At 34.2% G+C, this 25,618-nt stretch overlaps 1 protein-coding gene across 3 annotated transcripts in view; it reads left to right on the plus strand.

The window, feature by feature from the left end:
* The window catches only part of TBC1D5 (TBC1 domain family member 5), a 530,340-nt gene that overhangs the window by 38,414 nt on the left and 466,308 nt on the right, over window positions 1–25,618 (plus strand). For 2 of the 3 annotated variants that reach the window (XM_024747573.1, XM_024747583.1), the window contains exon 2: window positions 11,039–11,101. The gene's annotated coding sequence lies outside the window, so the exon portion shown is untranslated. Of the gene's footprint in view, window positions 1–5,287; window positions 5,317–11,038; window positions 11,102–25,618 lie in introns of all 3 variants that reach the window. The other variant, XM_024747581.1, reaches the window with a different exon arrangement.

A 25,618-nucleotide genomic window follows, 5' to 3' on the forward strand; every position in this document is an offset into this window, starting at 1 on the left:
AAAAAAAAAAAAAAAAAGAAAAAAATTCTTAACTAACATTTTCTGAGTAAGTTATACTTAACTATAAAAATTTGAATAAATGTTATTGAAGAGAGAAAATGGATATAATGTCATAGCCAGTATCTTCTTTTCAGGACACAAGGATCAATTTGCATATGTGATAAAATATATTGGCAGTAAAACGAAGTGGAGATAGTGCATGGCCTGTAATTTTTTTCGTAAAGTGTTATAAAAGTAAGTGTCTCAAATACAGTGTAATTATAAGTTATAATAACTATTCATGATATCTTTGAATTTAAATTATGTCAAATTAAATAAACTTAGATTGAAACTGCATTTATAATTATATAGAAGTTCATAATTTTTAGACAAAAAGCATTTACCAAAAATTATTCCAAAGTTTAGAAAACTGAGTAATTTAAATTTAAAAACTTAAAATAACCCTTAGTTAATGATTTTTATTTACCTTTGTTAAAGAATCCTTAGATGCAAAAATAATAATCTCTATCTCTTTAAATGTCAATCCAATGAAAAGGTGACTGAAAATTAATGACTTTATTTAAAAAAGTGAAGTTCTTAAAATTTTAGATTAGATCTAATTTTTTTGTAAAAGGATTTTATACAAATTATAAGAATAGCTTAATTATAAAAATCATAAAGATAATTTTAATTCAGAATATTTAATTTAAGATAATTTAAGCTCAAATATATAATTATGAAGTTATGACTCCTAACTATATAGAATTTGAAATAAGTCATATAACCTTTCTAGATATTTTTCATAATTAGGTGAAAACAAGGCATGAACTATCTCCATTTGATTTTCTTGCTAATACTTGCAATTTATTTCTAGAGTTATTCCTTAATTGCTGAAAAAGAGTTGGTCTGTCACATGGTTACCCATTATTTTTCTACAGTATAATATGTAATAAATTTTAAGGATGCATAGTCAAGAAATAAATGTTGGTTAAAAAGTTTTTTTTATTATGTAGGTTTCAGGTGTACAGCAGTGTAATTCAACATCTATATACACCACAAAGTGGTCACTACTGCAAGTCTGGTTTACCATCCATCACCATCTCTTCATTTGTTTTGCTCACCCCCATCCACCTTCTGATAACCACTCATCTTTGTATCTATGAGTTTGTTGTTTTATTTTGTTTGTTAACTTTTTTTTTAAGATTCCACATACAAGTAAAATCATACGGTATTTGTCATTTTCCCTCTGACTTATTTCACTTAGCACAATACTCTTAAGGTCCATCCATGTTGTCTCAAATGGCAGGATTTCATTCTTTTTTATGGCTGAGTAGTATTCCCGTGTGTTTGTGTATGTGTGTGTGTGTGTGTGTGTGACATCTTCTTTATGCATTCATCTGTAGATGGACATTTAGGTTGTTTGTTGTAAAAAATGCTGCCGTGAACATAGGTGTGCGCATATCTTTCTGAATTAGTGTTTTCTTGTTCTTCAGATAAATACCCAGAAAAGGAATAGCTGGCTCATATGGTAGTTCTATTCTTAATTTTTTGAGGAAACTACATACTGTTTTCCATAGTGGCTGCACCAATTTATAGTCCCACAAACAGTGTATGAGGGTTTCCTTTTCTCCATATCCTCTCCAACATTTATTTATTTATTTATTTATTTATGGTACGCGGGCCTCTCACTGTTGTGGCCTCTCCCGCTGCGGAGCACAGGCTCTGGACGCGCAGGCCCAGGGGCCATGGCTCACGGGCCCAGCCGCTCCGCGGCATGCAGGATCCTCCTGGACCGGGGCACAAACCCGCGTCCCCTGCGTTGGCAGGCGGACTCCCAACTACTGCGCCACCAGGGAAGCCCTATTATTTTTTTGATAATAGCCATTGTAACGGTGTGAGGTGATAGCTCATTGAGCTTTTGGTTTACGTTTCTCTAATAATCAGTGATGTTGAACCTTTTCACACACCTGTTGGCCATCTATATGTCTTCTTTAGAAAAATGTCTATTCAGATCCTTTGCCCGTTTGTTAATCGGTTTGTTTTTTTTTTTCTGTTTTTGCTTTTTGTTTTTTTGACCTTGCCACGCAGCATGTGGCATCTTAATCTCCCGACCAAGGATCCAACCTGTGCCCCCTGCAGTGGAAACTCAGAATCCTAACCACTGGACTGCCAGGGAATTCCCCAGGTTGTTTGTTTTTGTTTTATGAGTTCTTTATATATTTTAGATATTATCCCTTTATCAGAAATATGATTTGGAAATGGCTCCTCCCATTCGATAGGTTGCCTTTTCGTTTTTATGATGGTTTGCTTCACTGTGCAGAAGCTTTTTAGTTTGATATAATCCAAAAAGCTTTAAAAGGGCAGCTTACTAATAGTGTATGTGTGTTTGTTTGTGTGTGTGTGTAAAGGTAGAGTTGTTTCTTTGGTGGATTCAGTGTTTATGGAAAATAGTAGCTGATTAAACCTAGAAACTTATTAGAATTAGCTTTCCTTCAGATATAAAATATGCGCTCCTCTAACAAAGGTATGAGGTTCTGGTTTGAGCAGAAGCGTAAGATCCTTTGTCCCCTTTGTAGTGCTGGATATGTGAAGAAGTAGTATAAACATGGTGCGTTCTTTTCAAGTTGAATTTTAGTGGGATATTGTGTAATGGGAAAGAATTAACACAATTATTTAAAAATAATACTCAGTGCCAAAGAAAATTAATGGTTGTTGTTAACAATTTTGGGTTCCATTCCCAGACCTCCATTGGGAGGTCATTTCTATTAGGGTACTTATTAGGGGGATTTCAGTGGGAAAATTTGTGATTCTGTGACTTTGGATGTTAATCTCTAGGTATCAGTTATTTCAGTCATTAGCGTTTCCCTGCAGTAAGCTCAAGTCCTCTTTTGACAGATACAGAAGTAAATTGCTAGCCTTTATTTCCTCCCAATTTTAGCTATTTGCAAATGTTTATGATAATGAATTTTGGCTTGTGACTTGTTTTTATGGATGATATAAAAAATCTTTGTAGTTTGCCTTTACTTAAAAATATATTCTTAAAGAAAGTGCATTAATTTTTAGTGTTATCTTACTTGAAAATTTGCTTACTTAACTCACTTTCATGTTTTAAGTAGAGATCAGGAAGTACCAGTGAAAAGCGTGCAATTACGGGAACATTTTCTATACCCGGATGTGTGTATGTATGTAGGTATGTTTTTAAAACCTGCTTTTTTTCTCTCCACAAAGAAGACTTGAAGCAGCTAAGGAGAATACAAACAAATGTGGTTATGAATAACTTTAAATAAAAACTCAAAAGTCACTGTGGGATATTTAATTTTTCTTCTTCTTTATATTGGAATGGATCAGTGGTTGGTTAAACTTGGTGTGAGCTGTCAAAATTTTAAATTATAAGGCTAAATATTCTCATAGCCTGATGTTTGTGTATGGCTGAACTAATGCATTAACAAAAATAAACTTCACTGTAAATTTCCAGCTTAAATCCATTTTTATTGTAAATAACCAAGTTAGAATATTTTGTGTCTTTTATCTGCTCATGCATTAACTTTGAATCAATATAGCTGTGGAATAGTTTGGGGAAGAATTTCTTTTTTTTTTTTTTTCTAAAGGATGATCCAGAGATATATTCTTTCAAATTTAAGGTCAGCAGACATAGTGAATGAGGATGGGCAGAAGGACGTTTGTTTTTAAAATTTATTTATTTATTTATATTTTTGGCTGTGTTGGGTCTTCGTTACTGCGCGTGGGCTTTCTCTAGTTGTGGCAAGTGGGGGCCACTCTGTTGCGGTGCGCGGGCTTCTCATTACAGGTGGCTTCCCTTGTTGCAGAGCACGAGCTCTAGGCGTGCGGGCTCAGCAGTTGTGGTTCACGGGCTCTAGAGCGCAGGCTCAGTAGTTGTGGCGCACGGGCTTAGTTGCTCCGCGGCATGTGGGATCTTCCCGGACCAGGGCTCGAAAAGGTGTGCCCTGCATTCGCAGGCGGATTCTTAACCACTGCACCACCAGGGAAGCCCCAGGGGAAGAATTTCTTATTTGGACCTTGCCCCTGAGATTTTCTAAATGGCTTGAACTTTTGATTCTTCATGGTTAAGTATGGATGACAATTTTTGCCTTGCTCAGCCTTTACCTTACTTTTACCTGATCAAGTTTTAATCACTCAGCCCAGTTTTTTTCTATTTAAATTCTTTTCCCATAGTCCATAGAGGTAGCACCATATGAATCTTATTCAGATCCAGTAAGCAGTTAAATATCTGGCTAAATTGTTTGAATTTGGTGGCACTGAATCAAATAGGTTAATACATCATTTCATTTAATTTGCTATGTATGCCTAATGATTGTCCTTTCAGTTTCATGTGATGGAGACTGATGGTAAGAGGCAGCCGTTGATTGGATTTTGGATATCTTTTTATATTGCTGCATTCAATTTACATATTTTTTCTTGCATATTTTTGATGCTGTTCACCATGTTCTTTCACTTCTAAGCTTTTAGCCATTATTATATCTGTTCTATAAAACCCACAAGGGTATTGTGATGCTTCAAATAGATGTGTGTCAAATATTTGAAAAGTGACCAAACGTTTATACAGATGTTAGTTATGATTCTTTCTCAGGAGGCGTGATGCCATAATTTCTGTTTTGCCAGGTAGGTGTGAATTTATATTTGATTCCTGCTGGATGTCTGAGCAGGGTCTTTTAAATGAACTGCATTTAAAAATAAAAGAATCTGTCGTGATTAGAGGATTTAATAGGTAAAGTATGTTGAAGTATTATGTAGCTCACTTCCCATTGAAAGGAACAGTTAATGGAATTGGAATCCTGTTCATTTCAATACAATTGAAAATATATTCAGTCTCTGCTAATAAAAGTTTGGGATTTTTTTTTCATACAGTTACACATTAAAAATAACTAATAAGCTAGATACAGTTTGGGCAGTATGGACAGAGTGTTTCCACTGAGAGGAAATCACTAGCTCTTGAAACTTGGTGTCTAACTTTCTTTACTAAGTCCACTTGTCTCTATTTTTGTTTATTTAGAGTACATCTAGAGCTTGAGTTCTTAGATTTTTAAAAAAATGATGGAAAATGCTGGTTTGGAATTGTGTTGCAGTGATTGTGGTGGGTGTAGCCTCTACACTGATAAGGAGTTATCCAGGTGTTTACCTGTATCTTTACTTTTTGTTTCTTTTTCTTGGATTGTCCATCTGCATCTTCATTTAGTATGGAAAATTTTCAGCCATCATCTATTTGAACATCATCTATACTCTTTTGTCTTTTGTATTCTTTTCTAATTTCGATCTGTTTGTGTTTTAGATTGTTGCTGCTCAAAGTGTGGTCCTCAGGTCAGTACTGGTCTGCAAACTGATGTTATTGGTCTGTAATGAACCAAGACAAATTCAAAGTAAACATTTAGAAGCTTTTAATAGCAACTTGATATTATCATGACATCTAAGCACATGATTTTTCAAAAAGAAATTCACATTTACTGTAGTTTATAGAAGTTTTTGTCTGCAGGAGATCGGCCATTTAAAAAATGGTCCTTCATCACCGATAGTTTCAAAAGTATATATTTTGTTAGGCCTTCTTATTCTATTCTTTGTGTCTCTTAACTGCTCTTACATATTTTATTTTCTTTCTTTGTCTTTCTGAACTGCATTTTAGATAGGTTTTAAAAGTCTTTCCATTTACTAATTCTCTGTACTGACTCTACTGTTTAAACTTTTACACTGAATTAAAAAATTTACCTATGTTTTTTATGTCTTGAGGTTTTGTTTAATTCACACACATATTTTAAGCATTTCTATTACTTGAAACATCCTTATTGTGTAATCTTTACAGTAATTGAAATATGTGTACTCTAATTCTGCCATCTCTTGTTTATGTTGGCCCTCATTCATTGTGTCTGTTTTGTGATTTTTTTTTTTTTTAATTGAGTAGAATTTTTTGGAAAGTTGTTGGATTCTTTGAGGCCTGGATTGAAGTTATTTTCTTTCACTGAGAATTTACGTGTGCTTCCCCCAGGTGACTAGGGATACTGACAGTTTAAGAGCACTTTAAATAGATCTCCACATGAGATTTGTTGGATTATGCAAGTAGTGTGAATTTAGTCTGAGAACCTTTGTGAAGTTTCCCCTTTGTGATTACAGTGTCAAGAGAGTTGATAAAACATTCTTGAAATGACAAAATTATAGAAATGGCACATAGATTAGTGGTTGCCAGGGGTTAGGGATGGTGCGTTTGATAGACTTTTTAGGGTCCATCTCCTAAGCCTCGTGTAGACATTAAGATGTAAGATCAGTTTCAACACTTTTAGGTACATACTCTCAGAATGAAAGCTGGTTTCCTAGGTTTGCTTATTCTACTTTCATTGTATTTATAGCTTATGTGGATAGGGTACTTTCTTGCTAGCTAAGCAATTCATTAAAACAGATTTTCCCACTAACGTTAAAAAGTTGTATCTAGTAGTATCAAGGTATCTAGTCTGCCATACTGCTGGAAGTCAGTGACCCATCTGTCTACAGTTTAGTCTTATGAAGTATGTTGCTATTTTTGCCTGTGCTCTCTTGTATTTTTGTTAAACTATATTATCTCTTTGGTCCATCAGACTTCTTGTACAGACCCATTACAATCTATACCCAGTTATGTTTTCTCCTTGGTTTCCCACTGTTCCTTCACTGGTGATGTTATGGTTTATTAAAGACATCGTGTGTTGTAGCTGCCATTCTTTCACTCGTGTCATTCTGTTTCTGTTAAAATACTATCTCTCCTTTTGACTCCAGCCGCTGCTTCTAGCACTGTTGACATTTTGGGCTGGATAATTCATTTTTGTGGGGGGCTGTCTTGTGCATTGTAGGATGTTAGCAGCTTCCCTGGCCTCTACTCACCAGGTACAAATAGTACCTCCCATTTTCTAACAGTTAAAAGTGTTTCCAGATGTTGCCAAATGTCCTTTGGGGGCACCATCTCCCGTGGTTGAGAACCACCGTTCTAGCTCTATATGAACTTGGCCTCAGTTGAAGAGCCTTCTTTGATGATTCCTGCCTGTGGCTTTTACCTTCTGGATTTTCTGTAGTACATATTGTCTGAATTGTACACTTGTCCCTATTACATTTGGTTGTGAACTTCTTTCTCTCTCTTCCTTCCCACCCTGTGTATGTGTGTGTGTTTGTGTATTTGTGTCTGTGTCTTTCTTATTTCCCTCAAGTTCTAGAGGGTGGGGACTATGTATTTTACCTTTTTATTTGTTTGCAATTTTGGTCAACCCCATATACTTGTTACTAGTTTTAAATATATCAATCTCTTGCTTTTTCCTTATTTTTTCATTTTTTTATATGGTAGTAATGGGGGTTTAGGAAATTGAATCATTCTAGAAAATGTGGAGAACTTTGAGGCATTCTAAATTGAGACCTTACTAATGGTAATGTTGAGACTTGCAGATAATAGAATTAATACCAATGTAACAATAGTGTGTATACTCAGTAATAACTCTGGAAAATTCAAGACAATGCAAGATAGTTACAAAGATATAAGAAAGATGTAATTTCTGTTAGATAGATCCATTATATAAGTAACCAGAAAAATGTGCAGTAGAGTAGCATTAAGAAAAATAGACCCAGAAATATAGAAAATGGAAGGATTTGTAGAAGCATGAAGTACGAATGATTAGTTCTACAGAATGAGATGAGCAAAGTAATCAATATGTCAGGGTAAATTGTTAGGAATGATGGATGTAGCATCTGGTTAGGAGTGAGTTGTGTAAAGCTGATAAATGTGATATATGAATGTTAGTAAGTTGAAAACAAGTTGGGCATAGAGAAGTTAGCTTCTTACTGTTAACTCAGAAGGAACATGTATATTTTGCCCCAGTTGGGAAAGATACAGCGCAGCTATAGATCCCCCCCGGCTTTTTAAAATTATCACCAAGTTCCAAGTAACAAAATAAATTAAAGCTTGAATCTAATTACCTTTATAAAGTGCTTTTCCTAGTCTAGGCCAAAATCTTCATGAAAAAAATCAAAAGCGTAATATGTTTTCATTGTAGAAGAATTAGAAAGCAATGAAAGTTGCTTCCCAAAGCCTAAACCACTATTATCATTTAATTCTGTTCTCTTGATTTTTATATGGTCTCAGTTTCTCTCTAGATATAGATATAAAATGTGCCTGTATATAGATATCAGTGTATACTGTGTGTATATGTGTATGTTTGTAAGTATGTATATTTATTTAAAATAGGGATTATTTTATATGAAATGTGTTATAGCCTATTCTTTTTCATATAATATTATGAACATTCTTCCATATCTGTAAAAATTTTTTGAAGTGTTATTTAGTGTCTACATAGCATTCTGTTCTGAGATTATCCCCAAATTTATTTAACCATACACCTATTGTTAAACATTTAGATTTTCTTCCGTAAATATATATACACACACATATACACATGAACGTACATATACACATAGTTTTTTTTTTCCAGGTCTTTTTTTAAAAAAATTTTTTATTGGAGTATAATTGCTTTACAATGTTGTGTTAGTTTCTGCTGTGCAATGAAGTGACTCAGCTATATGTATAGATATACATATTCCCTCCCCCCCCCACCCCCCCCCCACCCCTCTAGGTCATCACAGAGCCCCAAGCTGAGCGTCCTGTGCTTTATAGCACGTTCCCACTAGCTGTCTGTTTTACACATGGTAGTGTATATATGTCAATCCTAGTCTCCCAGTGAACCACTCTAATGAAAATTTTGAGTACATCTCCATTTTCTTTGAAGAGTTGTTACCTCCACCATAGTCTGCCTCTCATAATTCGCTCCACAAAATCGTTCTCCCTGTCTTCCTTAATAAAAAGAATCCCAATTTTATATGTGGGCAGTATTACCAAATTTGGAGACTGTGTTTCCTATCCCCTCAAGTGGTTAGGTGTGGCCAAAGGACTGGTTATGGTTGCGAAGCTGTAAGCTGAAATATGAGCATTAGAAGAGAGTGAGATGGGCCTTTCTTCCCCTTCCTTCTTGCTGCTCCCCATAGCCTTCTTGGAGTGTGAGGTGACTTTTAATAGAACAGTATATGGTAGAGCAAAAAGATGGAAAGAACTTGGATTCCTAATATTTGGAGCGGCCACATCAGCCTTTGATCGTCCACTTCTAGACATTTACATGGGAGAAATTCTCTCCCTTTGTTTTTTTCCTCTCTTAAGTCATTATATTATAATTATTAAAAAATTTTTTTTGTTTTGGGAAGGATATAACCTAACCCTAGCTGATAAAGGATGCCATTGTTTGATGCTCTGTGCAGTAATGTGATGGGTCCAATATAAGGAAACATGCATTGTGTCATGGTAGATTCTAGATCCATGTTGAAAACCAAAATCTACTTTGAGACTGGAGAGAGATTAATTGGCATTGAAAGGGAAATACTTGATATGTATTTTCTGGAGTTCTTTGATAATTATATTGCCGAATTTTGTTCTCAAATGATTTTAATAATTATCACAAATATTTCAGAAAATGTATGACAGCTTTTAGGCAAAAGAAATCACTAAGTATTGAAGATTATTAATTGTAGTGTATCAAAATCTCTTAAAGCCCTATGAATTTGTAATATTTATTAGATATCTTGGCTAGTCATTTAGACAGAGTTAGTTCATAAATGTGACTTTTAATGCTCTCATTAACTTTATTGGAAGAATTTTGACAAATGAAATTTAAAAAAATTTTAATTTATAACTTTAGATGTATTTTGGGGGTATTGATTCTAAGACAGTTACGCATAACTTTGGTGAAAGAAGTGAAGGATACACATTTAAAAAGTTACTAGACTATTTTTTGAGAAGTTTTAGGTTTATAGAAAAATTGAGCAGAAAGTACAAAGAGTTCCCACATACCCGTTCTCCACAGTATACACATTTTTATCCAGGGTGTTCCACACACATAAAAAAAGACTTTATATCCCTGAACCAAATGTGTATTATTTTATAACAGGAAAACTGCACAGCCCTGAAAGACCTTTTACGCTAACCCAGAGTTTCCCACCCTCAGCACTATTAACACTTTAGGGCAGGTAATTATTTGTTGTGGGAGACTGTCCTGTGCATTGTAGGATGTTTAGCAGCATCCCTGATCTCTACCCACTAGATGCCAGTAATACTCTCTGGTTGTGACAACCAAAAATGTTTCCAGACATTGCCAAATGTCCCTTGGGAGGCAAATCACCCCCAGTTGAAAACCATTGCTCTAACCAATTTTCGAAGCTTTAGGATTTGCTGTACTTTTAAGGTGGGCTCAAATTGAAGGAGCCTGTAGTTCAGTGACCCTTCACGTGAAGTGGTGTAGAAAAAGTTAGAATCTTCCTGCCCCTTGGGGACCGCAGGCAGCATACAGACTCTTGCTGAGCCTCATTTTCCTTGATTGTGAAATAGGTAAAATATTACCTAAGTTGTTTGAGAATTCATTGAGCTAGATTATCAAAATATTTTAATTTTAGTTTCTTTCTCTTCAGATGTTGTGCTATACTGTTCGGATTTATTCCCTTGAAAGTGTCAAACACTCATTACAAAGTTCTTATTTCTGTCGGAAAGGCTATCACAGTTTAGGATCTGCTATTTATGGACTTCAAGAGTACTATACTGTGGGTGGATAAAAACCTGAAATAAATGTTAAGTGAAGACTGACTTATGAGGTCAGTTGTGTTTTGTCTCTTTCTGGTGCTCCCATTAGGTTGTCGCAGCATTCACATTGTAACAGTTAAGTGATCTCCTGTGTTCTTTCAGGGACTGTGAGCTTCTCCAGTTGTTGATAGCATTAGATGTCAGCCAGTCGCTTTGACCTTCAGAAGTTTTTGTCTTCACATCTGAAATCCCTCCAATTGTAACAGCTCCATTAGAGGAAGCCAGGCCTCTATCATCTTGTGCTTAGTCCACTTAAGACTTCTAAAAACTTGACAGAGTTCACAACTAATAACCTCCACTTCCCATTGCTACTTTGTAGAGTTATAAAGCATTGTTCACCAGTGAATGAAATGCTGTCTATAATAATTAAGGTTATTCTAACTCTTCTATCCCTTGCAGAAAATTTCCAGAGACTTGGTGAAGATAGGAAAGCTATCAGAAAGACTATAGCACTATTGTACTGTAAGTATTGCTTTGAAAAAGAACTGTAAATTAAGAATATTTTAAGTATCCAGTTGTTTGGGGGAAAATATGTTAGGCAGAGTTATTATATGTAAAATATAGAAGAGGATATGTTATAATCATGTTAATAATTTATAAGAACTAATCCTATGCAGTCTTTTAAAAATTGAAAATGTGTTCTTATGTACTGAGATGAGGATTTTACAAATAGCATTGAAAAATATTTCTAATTCTAACAAGGATTGATCTAGTTTATGTACATTTGCTTATTTAAAACTATCAGAATCCAAAGAATCATTGTAGTTTTGTAGGTTTGTGATTTGTTTGGGTGACTTATTGTTTAGGTTATTTTGCAGAATTATTTATTTGCTGATTTATTTATGTATTTCATTATTTATTTATTTGATTATTTAGTAAATTATTTATCTGATGAATTATTAATACATCTTCATGACATGCTTTAAATTATTTATAACTTAATTTTGAGTTTATTGCTTTTAGTTGCTGCATTGTTACTGACTAGTTTTGATTTTTTTCTTTGTGGTTCTTTAAAATTAAAGTATTAGCTCTAAGGCAAAAGTATATTCATTGCAATACCCAGGGATTTTTTAAAAAGTAATTTATGGTAGTGATAAAATTTCAGTTATGCTTTGTTTAGTTCTAAATTTACCTGTTTAGGGTTACCCATGATAGAATATTTGTTTGTTGTGTGCATACTTATTGTAGAGTCACTTACAAATTAATGATGTAGCCTATAGCCTGTAAAGTGAGACAGAATATATAAACCTCAGTCCACATTATCCTTGGTATCTCTAAACGGCAGGTCGGTATTTCTTACTTGCTATAGAATAGATAATGGAGTCTTAGTTATTTTATTTTAGTGGCAAAGCTATTTTACTACTGGAATATTTTTAGGAAAGCTCAGAGAAATGAAGTCCAACTTAAATTTGGATTCCTGAGATATAAATTTGATGTAGCCCTTTGTTTTTTTAAATACCTGTTGTATGTGTATTTGGAAAGCAGCATGATGTTTATATAGATTTTTATATCAGTCTTAGTGACATACTTATTTTATACCATATCTCTTATGGAAAGTTTTATACCACTTTATTTTAATGAGCTAAAAATGTACAAGGTCTTTTATAAATGCCAGCTATAATTTCTCTGTCTTTACCTAATAATTCTCTTATGTGAAATTTCTATTTTTAACCAAATAAAGTATTTCTTCTTAGTTCTGACTCTGTTTCCTAAGGCAGCACAAGTTATTAGTGTTCTCTTTTTGAATGGGTTTAATGAATAAGTTAAAGTAATTGTTTGGGTTAAAGGGTATCATGTGACAACATAGCCTTTCTCCTGCGTTGCTTGCAGTGAATTACTGTGTACTTTACAGTTTTAACATTTCAGAGAGAAGCAGCGTTGTACATTTCAAGTTGAGCTATATGCTGTTGAAATATAGGGAAAATGACCTCTGTAGACAGGTTTCACTATAGAATTTTTTTTTTTTTTTTTTGCGGTATGTGGGCCTCTCACTGTTGTGGCCTCTCCCGTTACGCAGCACGGGCTCTGGACACGCAGGCTCAGCGGCCATGGCTCACGGGCCCAGCCGCTCCGCGGCATACGGGATCTTCCCGGACCAGGGCACGAACCCGCGTCCCCTGCATCGGCAGGCAGACTCTCAACCACTGCGCCACCAGGGAAGCCCTCACTATAGAATTTTAAACTGTGCATATGTAAACCCAAATTTCTTATTTTGAAATATTGACTATATTAATGTTTAATTGGGATATTGCTTTAGTATCTTCATATGCTTTCCTTAAAGGAAGCGGTTTCATTTGATTTATATACATGGATTTAAAAATGTGTTTATTGTACATATCTGTGACTCTTCTGTTCTCTAGATGAACAGCCACAGATATTGTTAGATATGGACTTTTATTTTAAAGTGTGCTTCAGGATGCCACTGTGGACTTCTTTCAGAGAAAAAAGCTACCTTGTCCAATGTTGAATAAGATCTCCTATACTAGTTGTGTAATATACCCAGCCCACACTATAACATATAGCTGTGTCATCCAAGTGATCTTTAATTGGAAGATACAGATACACATATGTGCACACACACACATGCACACATATGTGAAATTGTCTCCTGAATAATTTCTTAGGGCTTGTTTTTGACAAGAGATGTTGATGGAGATTGTCATAATAGTAGCTAGCATTTACTGAGCACTTACTATGTGCAGGCACAGTGCTCACATCATCTTTTACATGGATTATTTGTTACTCTTTCCAGTGAGAGAAGTACAGTTATTATCTTCATTTTATGAATGAGGAAACAGAGACCTAGTAACTTGCTCTTTGCCACACAGCTGACAGTAAGTGATGGTGCTGGAATTGGGACTCATTTAGTGTGACTCCTGAAGGTCCTTCTTAGCCCATTACAATTCTGTAATGTAGCTTTATTGTTGTTTTAATGTAGTTTTATGTAGTTTTATTTGTATTACATTACAAATCTGTAATGTAATTATGCTACATTACAATTCTGTAATGTAGTTTTTCACCTGAGTTGTTTTCATTTGTTTGTTTATGGAGACTGTAGTTATTTATATCTCTGATAGACTTAACTTGCTAAGTATATTCAGTTTGTGTTTCATTTGGTCATCTTTTTTAAACAGTAGGTAGTACTTGAGCTTCTTGAATTTTCTGATTTGATTCTTCTTATAATCCTGTATAGTGGATCTGAATTAAATACAGAAGAATAATTTGTGCCTCAGGGAGATTGAATGTTTGCCTGGTGGATGTCTAACGCTCAGATCACTTCTTTTGACTCTTAAGCCCAAGACCATTACCAGGGCTCTGTTAGGTCAAATCTTGGGTGATGTTGGTGTGAGTGCCATAAATAATTGCATCTGTATGAGTGCCAGGACAATAGGCGTAAACTAGTACCATCCTGGGCAAATTGGGACCTCTGGTCACCCTAGTAACATCTCAGATTCCTATTGAGTAGTCCCTAACAGTGTATATAATGCATATTTAAGAGCAATCTTAATTCATATGCAATATTTTAAAAAATATTTTATGATAAAACAAACTTCTTTTATGGCCAGTATTTATGTGATTTTGTTAGCCAACCTAGGCAGTTTGTGTTTATGACTTATAAAGTGTGACTCTGATGTTTTACAGCTTTTGGAACCTATTTTCAAGGTGAAAATAAAGAGGAGGTATTACTATTGGGAACAGAAAGATGAGTATGGCAAAGTTGGTCATAATATAGTATATAGTTGTAAAGTTTTTCTTCGTATCATACATTACAGGATTTTTAATACTTGTTTTGCTTTGTAAATCTTCTGATAAATGGTATATTTGACATTGTACGGAAAACTATTTCTATTTGTTATACGTTCAGAATTTATAATTTTATGTTAGATGATCCAGTAGTGTTTTTTTTTCCTTAAAAAATCATGTTACATGTCATTTATATTGATAAGTTGGCAGTTTGCCAAAGCATTTTTGAAAACAACTCTTTTTCCTTGGTGAAATTCTGTGTGGGAAAATAGGAATATGTAGAAGAGAGTTGCTTAAAGGTTTTTGGTTTTTGTATAGTTTTCTTTTAAATTCCTTCTTGACATGTATTTAGTAAAGTCACAATTAGGTATTAAATTTAAATTTCAAGTTGTTTTGCATTTCGAGAATAGATGACTTGTTAAGTTGAACTAGGTAACCACACTGGCATATTTGTATTTTAATGAACATTAAAAAGTAAAATTCTTATGCAGTAGTTCTTATTCATACGTATGTATAATAGCAGCACTCTTTTTGTTCAGCAAGGCCTGTTAGGCCTTGTAACAAAGGTAAGAGCTTCCGTATATTTTGCCTCGAGTTTGTCACAGTATATGAAGCACTTGGCTAGATACTACTATAATTGTAAGAGTAATAACATAGCTTATGTGTTGGCTCTGAGAGTACCTCCTTTATAATTATGACAAGTAAAAGTACAGCCAAAGGTCACGTTAAGCACAGAATTTCTTTCACACCTCATCCGTTTTGTGGATAATCTGTGAAGTAGTTTGCATCCTGCACTGATATTTTAAGACAGCAACCTAAGGTTGTTCCCATGTAAGTGTTTGAAATATCTTTCCCCTACCTCCCGTGTGGTTGCAAAATTTGGCATGAACGTGTATTTGAATCCTGCACTAATTAAATAGAACCTTATTAAATTTAGAGTTTGCAGAGTAAAAAAGGGGACTCTTGTACTGCATGGATTTCCTAGGGCACTAGATAATACTGACACATAACAGTCTTTAATAATACTGAATCCTGTCCTGACTAAACGCAGTGTCTTAGTGTTGACCACCTTAGTATTGATGCTGCTCAATGAAACACTAAACCCAAACCACACAGCAACAACAAAAATAGAAAATAAAATCACACAAATGAAATTATAGAAGCATGGCATGCCTATACATGTACAATCTATTGATTAGATTCTATTTTTGACTTTAATTCAGCTAAGTAAAAGTTGGAGTATTGAAAAGGTCATATATAGGAAAGCTTTCTATTAAAAAACATATAAAGAGAATATACATCTGTTCTAGAGTGGTTAACAAATCTCTTTAAGTTAGCCTCAGTACACAATACCAAAAAATATAGGCTGAAGAAAGAATGTTTGGAAGAGGATAAAATTGCAAGTTATAATTTTTAGTATAATTGATAAAAATGTTTCTTTCTGTTTTTGAAACACATTTTTTCATATAGTTCCACACCATAGCATGCTTCTTTCTATAAGACTTCTAGAGTATGATTTCCAAACAAGGGTGGTAAAGCCCTGTGAGGGGAATTTGGGAAATTAAGGAGTACTTTAGCTGGTCACAATAATTATAAGGAGTGTTTCTGGCATTTGATGGGTGGGGATCAGGGATGCTAGGTGTCCTGCAATGCATGGGACAGTCTCAGACTACAGAAAACTGTCCTGAGAACCACATAACTTTTGAATGTCTGCTCGCTTAAACTCTCTTCAAAGATAATACTTCAGTATGTAATATTACTGACAGTTGTTTGTAAGATGTTACATGAGCAATCTGATACTTTAGGGGAAGTTTGTGTTGAGGGGAATCTTCAGTAGAATAAAGAAATTCTCTCAAAATTGTATGTACTTCACACATTCTTCCACTTCCTGATTTATAGCATTTCTAACTAGGTATTTCGGTGAAAAGTTTTCAGTTCAGCAATGCAGTTTACTGGAAGCTCTGTTACACTGGTTGCAAATATGTAACAGGATATTTAAGACTTTTAATAACAAACTAAATTTTAAATTAATGGATCTAAATTAAATTAATTGAATTTTATTAGTTAGTAAGGATTGTTTAGATATTTCATGATTGCCATCCTAAATGTTAAAATTTTGTTTTTTTAGAATGATAATAAATGCATTGTTAAAAATATATTTTAAATTGATTTATTTTTATGTTATATTTTTATGTTGTACCGCTATTACTCTGGTACCATCTCCAATAAGCAATCTATTATACAAATTCTCTGTAACTTCTTAAATTTCTTTACCCACTCCACCGGCAATATTTTGGGGGGATATAGTCTTTACTGTAGTATTTTAAACTACTAGAGACTTAATTCCTTGACAGTGTGGTAGGTTTTCTGTGGTAGGTTTTCTGGCAGATAGGTTTTCTGCCACTCCACCGGCAATATTTTGGGGGCATATAGTCTTTATTGTAGTATTTTAAACTACTAGAGACTTAATTCCTTGACAGTGTGGTAGGTTTTCTGTGGTAGGTTTTCTGGCAGATAGGTTTTCTGCCACTCCACCGGCAATATTTTGGGGGCATATAGTCTTTATTGTAGTATTTTAAACTACTAGAGACTTAATTCCTTGACAGTGTGGTAGGTTTTCTGGGATAGGTTGTAACCACAGTGTAACAACCTTAGTATAGGTAATTATTTTGACACTACACCTAGAAATAAAACCCAGGTCAGTTGTACTAATAACCACATTTCATAATTTTCTCTGTTTCAACAGTATGTAATTTGTCTTGACATTTTAATCTTTATTTCATTTAAGCTTATTTCTATCTTTCTCTTTCATATTCAATTAATTTTTATCTGTAATCACTTATCTCAATACTAATTTTTATTTTAGAGTTCTCTTATACCTCTCCTGTTTCATTTTTTTGGTACTTACAGAGAATGACTTGTGATCTTTTTCCTCTTAGATCCAAGCTTATTTATTATATATAGATGCAAATATGTGACTGTTTTATTTGCTCTTCTTAAGTAGTTATGTCTAAGCATTTATGTAATGAAATAAATTTTTAATTAATAACATGGTTTAGAATTAATTTTTTTTTTTTTTTTTGGCTTCACCACACTGCATGTGGGATGTTAGTTCTCCAACCAGGGATTGAACCCGCGCCCCCTGCAATGGAAGCGTGGAGTCTTAACCACTGGACCACCAGGGAAGTCCCTGATTTTTTTCTTTAAAGAGACATTCTATGTGTAGATTTTATTAACTCTGAATTTCATTTCAGAACAGTACAGGGAATGAAAGGGGCATTGGATCTGGTGGGATTGAGAACCACTGTTTTCAAAATGTGCACTTATTCCTTATAGCTCTTCTAACTCTGATGCTTAAAAGATGCTTCCAGATTAGATTGGAGCTGCTTATATGGATGAAAAAAATGTCAAAGCCAACAATTCACAGGATTAAATATTTTAGCATAAACACTCTTCTAGTTAGGAATATATGGGCTTACTCTGATTTCTTTGATTTTTTTTTGATTTCTTTGATATTTTATAAGTGAAAATTTGAAAAATAACTAATGCTAACCAACCATATACACACTCATTTTGTTGTTGGCTTTTTAAGTGAAACCTAATTATAAAGTAATACAGTTAAACCCTATCTTGGATGAAAATGTGTGTGTGTGTGTGTGTGTGTGTGTGTGTGTGTGTGTACATGCATTTTTGTATAATATGGTTTTGCTTATCTTCAAAGTGACACTGTGTATAGTGCATGTGAGCATAACTTGAGAGATGAATGTGCAACAGTTTGGCAGTCATTTGATCCTGGTGTAACGTAGAGACTGTCATCTGAAGACAAAGAGCCATTGTCATGGGGCTTCCCTCTAATTTCAGTGGCATCTTTGCTCAAGGAATACTTGCTCCTTTTTTTTTTTTTAGTTGAAGTGTAGTAGGTGTATAATATAAGAATACTTGCTTCTAATTGCTTCCTCTGATATTATTTCCTATTTGTTTAGCTGCTACTGCCATTTTCATTCAGAGTTATGCTGTGGTGTTCTCATGTGTTCTAGAAGAAAGTCAAAGATTTGATATCCTTGGAGGTTGGATCGCTTTTCTCTTTTCCTTATATGTGAATCCCAACTCATCGTCTTTTTTTCTGGTTTAACTTCCTCATTATATGAAAAAGATCTTAGGGAGGGTTGAAGTGTCTTTATTTTACTGTCAGACATGATTAGTGGTTTGGTTGGGTATAGAATTTTACGTTGCAGCATAATTTTCTTTTAGAATTTCGAAGACTTTGTTTCACAGCATTCAGTTTTGCTACTGAGAGGTTCCTTGCCTTTTTTTCCCCTTCTACATTTTTTTCTGCTGTGCATGACTTGTTTTTATAATTATGGAAACTTTTAGAATCTTTGTCTCTGAATTTTTATGATGATGTGCTTTGGAGTGGATTTTGTTCATTGTTTATACTGGATTTTCTGGGAACTCCTTCATTCTGGAAGCAAGTCCTTCAGTTTGGGGAAGTTATTTTCTTCCCCCTGTTTGTTTGTTAGCTAAGTCTGTTTTTCCATTTCTTGGAGTTTCCATTTTTCTACACCAGGATGTGTGAAGTTGAATGTTCCTAGACTGTGGGCAAAATGGTTCGCCTTTTCCTCAGTGTCTTTTATAAGTTCTTTTATGAGTTACTTCCTTTGATAAGTCATTTATTTTCCAAAAATCTGAGGTCTCTTTGGGGTTTGGGGAAGGAGAAAATAAACCCATGTGGTTAATCTTTGTTCAGTCGATCTTTGTATGTGCTGTTCACTCCGTACCTCTTTTCCTGGCTTACTCAACTTGCAGGATGTAGCTCTTGAAAGCTTTCCCCGATTCCTCAGTGATATCTCCTCACCTTCCACAGACCTTTGTAGAACACATATTATACCATGTTGTAATAATTAGTTCATTGCTTATCTTTGTAAGAAAAACACGAATTGTCTTATTTTTACCAGTGCCTATGTGCAAAGCATAATGTTTTTTGAATGAAAACATAAAATACAGAAATGAGGTTGATAATAGGTAGCAACAGTACAGTTTTAGCAGAAGAATTGTAATTATTTCTTATTTAATCCTATTCAGTGGATGTTTGATAGATTAAAAAATAAAACTTAATGGAGATTTACTTTTTTTAAATAAAATATTAGTATTGTTAGTATCCTGCGATAATCAAAAAAATGTCTTTATATTGAAGCTAAATTACAGAGTAGTCATGAGAGCTTCAATTTCTTTATGCATTTAATTAGAAATTAATCTACAGGATACGAAAAAATAGATGACTAGTGGATAGTTTTATATATTAAGGAGAGTACAACAAAATCATAGAAAAGAGGCAAGAATGGAGAAAAAAGTTTTGTCATCTTTGGTTAGCAAAGCATTCCAGTAATTCCAAATTGAAAAATTCTAAGAAAATAAGATATACTTGTTTTGTGAAAGCCTACCATATCCACAGACAAAAGGAAAACATCTAAATTAGCGCAAGATTTCATTAAAAGACCTCTGTCACTGTCTTGAGTTCACTTTCCACCATCAGAATTACCTATTGTCTCTTTCTGGGAAGTTTTCCTTTGATCGTAATATTGTTTTGTTTTATTAATTTCAACTTTAATGGTAGGGAATAAAATTGTTTTAATCTAAACTGTTTGACTCAGGAGTCATGTTTTCATATAAGTTAAAAGAAATCAATCAGCAAATATGTACTGAGTACATACAAGGCCCTGGTTGGTATGAAGGGGAAGTCGAAGAAGAGGTATCACTTTGGAGTGAAGATGTGTGCATGTAAGGAGTGGCAAGTACAAAGTTCAATAGGATGAGAAATGTCTCAACATTGTATATGATTAACTGTCAATGAATGGCCCAGATGGGATTTATAGTAATAATTTAGCTATTATTAGCTAACATTTAGTAGAATGTTCACATCCTCTTAAGTCATATCTTAGTCATGATGATATAAAGCAGTAGGATCAGTAACTTGATGAAGTTACTTAACAGTGTCCTAAATTTTATTTTTAATATTTCTCTGTCATTTTAGCCCGTACACCCCATATATCTTTAGGGCCTAATCATTTTCATCCTTGAGTTCACTTGCTAATTTGAAATGTCTTTAAAATTACATAGAATTACTTTTGGAATATTGTGTTTCTCACCTATTAACTTATATACATACTATTATAATGTTTTCATAATAATCATTTAAGTTTCAAAAATTAGGAATTTTGCACCAAAAAAGGTAGGTGGTAAATTTTGCTGTACAATATTGTTTTGTTCTGTAAAGCATGGTTTGAATTCTTTGTTTTATGCCCATGTATTTTCATTTAAATTCAGCATTCATATTTTTAAGGAGTAGTTTCAGGATAAAGTTAGATATACTATATAGTTTTTATTCAAATGAACTTATTTTCCTATCTTGACACCTTGTAATTCATTTGGAGTTTTGTTAAAATATTTTTCCGAGTGTTTGAAGTTCATACTTAAACCATCTCTGTCAATCCATCTCCCCACACTTCTTCCATCTCCTTTTCTTATCTTTTGTTCTGTATCCCACTGAACCCAGTACACATACAAAACTTTATGAAAAAGCTGAAATCAACTACAGGAAGGTCTTATGGATAAAAAATATAATTATGTTATTGTATAAACTTTTAAAATGTTGTCTAGCAAGCTAGAACTGCTTAACAGATGTGATTGCTTCATTGTTTCAAATTTATGCCAATCAGAGTTGATAGAATTTGATCACACTCTAGTAGATTTATGAGATAAATTACAATATTGCATGACACGCTTCAGATAGAAAACATCAATATAAGTTGAATATAATTTCTTGTTTAAGATAACAAGCCAGTAATTCTTTAAATCAGATGGTTGCTACTTTGAGAGAATATTGATCAGTTTTGGTGAAGATTAACAGTATCTTTGATATTTCCTTCGTGGTGACAAAAAGTGTATTAAACTTTTGTTTTTGTGTACAAATATGATTGTAAATGGGAGGCATCTTGTTTCTATTTAGCTGTAGATGACCTGTCAAATTTCCAAAGGCCTATAAAGAAATGAGGCTGAACTTAAATTTGACTACAGATAATTTTAATACAAGATAGGAAGCTTGTCACTGTGGTCCTGATTTCTTTAGAGTAAGGTTTCGTTACATACATCTAAAGACTTACTAGGAATTTTTTTTTTTTAAACATAAGTTTAATACCTCACATAAACAGACAAAATGAGAAGGAACATATTCACTAATGAAGTGATAGGTTCCCACTGGGAAGTTAGAGCCCAGGAGTAGAGTCAGGTCCTTCAGCCTGTTTGCTCTACAACAAATGATGAAACTAGTTATTCAGAGGCCAGGGAAGAATGTTTTAAACTTCATTTAGGAGGTCTGTGTGGTGGAATCCCTCAGTTCAAGTCTGAAATAAACCGTGGAATCTCCTGAGAACTAATGATTTGAAATTGTTACTAAGCCAAATCATCTATGAAAAGAGGGTAGAATTTTTAGTTTTTTTAGATTGGAATATAAAAATTTTTGAATATGGAGACCAACCAAAGCAATGAGTTTTAGAAAGGTAGACCCTCATGTTTCAGGTAAAAATATTGTGAAATTGGTTTAATTTTTAGGAAGAAAATTATGTACAACATGGCTTAGATTTAAAATATTTAAGAAATCGTTCAAGTATTCACAAAAGTACAGAGGATAAATAGAACAGGCAACCTTGTATTTAGCATGCAGACTTTGTATATTGACATTTGCTGTATATATTTTCAAAAAACATTTTAAAGTCCTTCCTTTCCCAGAGATAACCATCACCCTGGAATTGGTTTATATCCTTTCTGTCCGTGTTTTTAGACTATACCTACATTCATGTGTTCATTGAGTGTTCTTACTAAACTGAAATATTCTGTTAGTCTTTATGCAGTTTGCCTTTTTATCTTTTTTACCCAACATTGTTTCTGAGCTATTCCTTGCTTTTGATTTTACATCTGGTTTATTAATTTTAATTGTTCTCTAATAGGACAACACCAGTACCGCAGTTTGGGTTTATCTTTGTCTTTGGATGGGCATTTAAGGGTCAGGTTACTTTGCCCAGACTTTTTCCACAGATATCCCTGTGGCTCTGCCGGGCTCACGGTTTGCAGCACGTGGGACAAGCTGCCATCAACTTTTAGGCCACTGTGTCCAGGTGCTGGCATTAGGCGGCATCCTCAGGCCATTTGGTGCCACTAGAGTGTGCATTGCTTTATCTTTTCTTGCTGAAGTTCCTCTGACATTTAAAACCAATTGCAAAGAAGCCTGCAGAGAGCCTTGTCCTGCTGCTTTTTAAAAAAAACATCCTCCTATTCTCTCCGACCCATATGAAAAATATAACATCTCTATCTTTTTTTTTGATATTTGCTTGAAAAAAATGGCTTTTGTTACATTTTCCAGGCTTACCATTTTTGTTTTTATTTTCACCTGTGGGAGGCTAGGACCTATGCTATCTGGGGGTTTATTTTGCCATAGCAACAAGTGCACTGGGTCTGTGTGTAAGTACTACGTGGTTTGGCTTGATGTAAACAATATGCTTTTGTGCCCATGTCGTTATGTAATTGTTTCAGTTAATGACAGTGAAGTATTGAGTCTTGAAAATGGTACTCTCTTATTTGTGAACATTTTGGAATTTTTAAGAGATTATTCGAACCTTTTATCATCTAAATTACATTCTTTGGATTCACATTTATATTATAATTTTCATTAGCTGGACTTATTTTAGTGCATTTCATATTTTGGTGGAAGTCATATATTTAGAAGTATACTTAGCCCTATATTACACACTTAAGATTTGAATTGTGATGTACTCTCAAACCATTGAAGAGAAAGCTGTCACTCTATGAAATTCTTTGACTGTGTGCCCAGCAGCTTGATATGCCTCATAGAATGCCAGATATTAGAATATTAATGCTATTAACCCTTTCACTGAAAGTACTTCTCCTTGGAATAAAAAAAGATTAAATACATTGGTAGGTCCGCATCACTTCTTGTGTATCAGTAGTTTCACAAAGCTGAAAAATGTTTATGCTGTGCAATAAACAGATGCTGCTCTAACAGTGCAATACGTTATGTACCAAAAACGATCTCTCTTTTAATCATAGATGCTGATTTAATGAGACAAAGACTAGCTTACATCAGAAAGGGATTTAAGATGTCATTTTTTTGGCTTTCTGTGTGGTTTTTCTACATAATTAATGGACATACCTTTTAAAGTCACTCTCAGAATTTTTTGGAGTATTTATTTCTTTGATAAAATTGCCTGTATTTCCTTTTTAGAATTTCAGGGTGTATGTAATTGTCTCCTGAACTCATTCAAAATAGTTACTAAAATGTTTTAAAGAAGCTGCCTCATCTTGCCCTGTATTATAAAGTCCGTTTTGCATGAAAAAAAATTCCTGTGTGTTCACGTTTTAAAGTTTTGACCTTTTTCTTGAGGGAGGACTGCATATTTTCTGTAAATTAGGGGAGTTTTAGGGGAGACGGTAAGTAGTCAATGAATTGACTCTCATCGTGGTTGAAAGTCTCTGGTGTCAGCGTGCTAGGTGGCTGCTTAGGTTTGCTGTCCGCAGAGTCACTGAAACCTTTCCTCATCTGTGTGAGAGCTCTTCCCTAGGCTCTGCTTTCATTTCCTCTTCACTTGATTTTATTCCCACCAACTCATCTGCAGTTGCTGACTTTGAGCCCTGAAATTCTTCTACATCTGGATTGTACATCTTGATTGACAAATTTGCCTTTTCATAAGGTCAGATAATTCTGTATCTGGAAAAATATTCCTATTGTGTGTTTTATTCCACCGAACCCAGCAGAGTTAAATGTAGTTTGGATGCATAGGGAAGAATTAATGATTGGAAGATACAGAGTTGGTAAATTATTTATTCTGGCCCCGAGGAAGCTGAAAAGCTGAGTGAAAGACTAATAAATCATTTGTGGTAGTGCTGGTTGTCACTTCCAATTATTTTAGACGGTTTTGTGATAAACTGCAGCACCTGCTAGATCTCCTCACACCCTCCCCTGATGCTGGCAGTGCAGCTTGTTTAATCCACGATCAGAGGCAACTTTGTGTAAAGTTTATTTAGGTTGGAAAGGAAATTTCTCTTTTTAAAGTCAATTTTGTTGCTTTTTCTCATTGTTTTGAGTGCTGTGAAGGGATTTCTATGATGTGGCAGGGAACCTGGAACTTACATACCACTTTAACCAGGGGATACTGTCTTTATCTTTTGTTAAATTAAATATTTGAAGAATTGAGCTTCTTTATTATTCCCAGACTGATTAAAAACTACTTCTACTGAGACGATTAGTATGCTAAAGATCAAATCATCGTTTTGATATGATACCATTTAACAGAGAACCACTGCTGCCGTTTGACCAGCCCCATTTTCATCATTCTTTGTTTTTAATGGCTGAGGCTTTGCAACTAGTAGGCCTAAAAAATAGTCAGGTTATTCTTTGTACTGGTCCTTCACTCAGCTGCTGAGATCCTTGGAGGCATAAAAGAACTAGCAAGGAAGCTTAGCCTAGATTGGTCTGATTCTAGCATTCATGAAATAGGGCTACTGTAATAAAACTCCTTCAGAAATAAGTTATGAACATCATATAATGTGCATGCTTCACGCTTGGAATTATGGTCAATTCTTTTGTTCCCATCAGAGTTTAATAATTATTTATGTTCAAGCCCAGAACATGAAGTTTGTTTATACATCAGAGTAACTTCGTTTTCACTGAGATTTTCAGCTTTAACATGAAAATACGGGACTTTTGAGGGGACTCTTAAGACTGTGTACAAAGAAAGAATCTTGGTAACTGTCTTGTATTCATTCATTCACGTTTTTACTCCCTTAGTTCCCCTCGCAGTTATTAAGCTCACGTGTGCCTGCTCTCTGAGGACAGCTACTACTCCTGTTAGTTACGACTAATTCTTCTCTAGTGCTTAGTATGTGCCATATACCATTCTAAGCATTTTATGTATACTTTAATACAACCACCCTATGAGGTATTTACTGTGCTTATCTTTATTTTACAAAGGATCTTATAGACTGCTAAGGCAATAGTGATTTCACTTTTCCTTTAGTGTCTGTAGAATCTAGGAAGGTAATGTTTATGATAAATCTTAATTAGGTTTAGAATTTCAATCCAAATAGTACAATATTAGCTATCATTTATTGAACATCTAGTTTTGTGTTTGGTATTGTATACATTATTTCACTTTCAACCCCTGA

Source organism: Neophocaena asiaeorientalis, unplaced genomic scaffold (assembly GCF_003031525.2).
Source record: "Neophocaena asiaeorientalis asiaeorientalis breed wild unplaced genomic scaffold, Neophocaena_asiaeorientalis_V1.1 scaffold33, whole genome shotgun sequence".
Classification (NCBI taxonomy): Eukaryota; Metazoa; Chordata; class Mammalia; order Artiodactyla; family Phocoenidae; genus Neophocaena; species Neophocaena asiaeorientalis.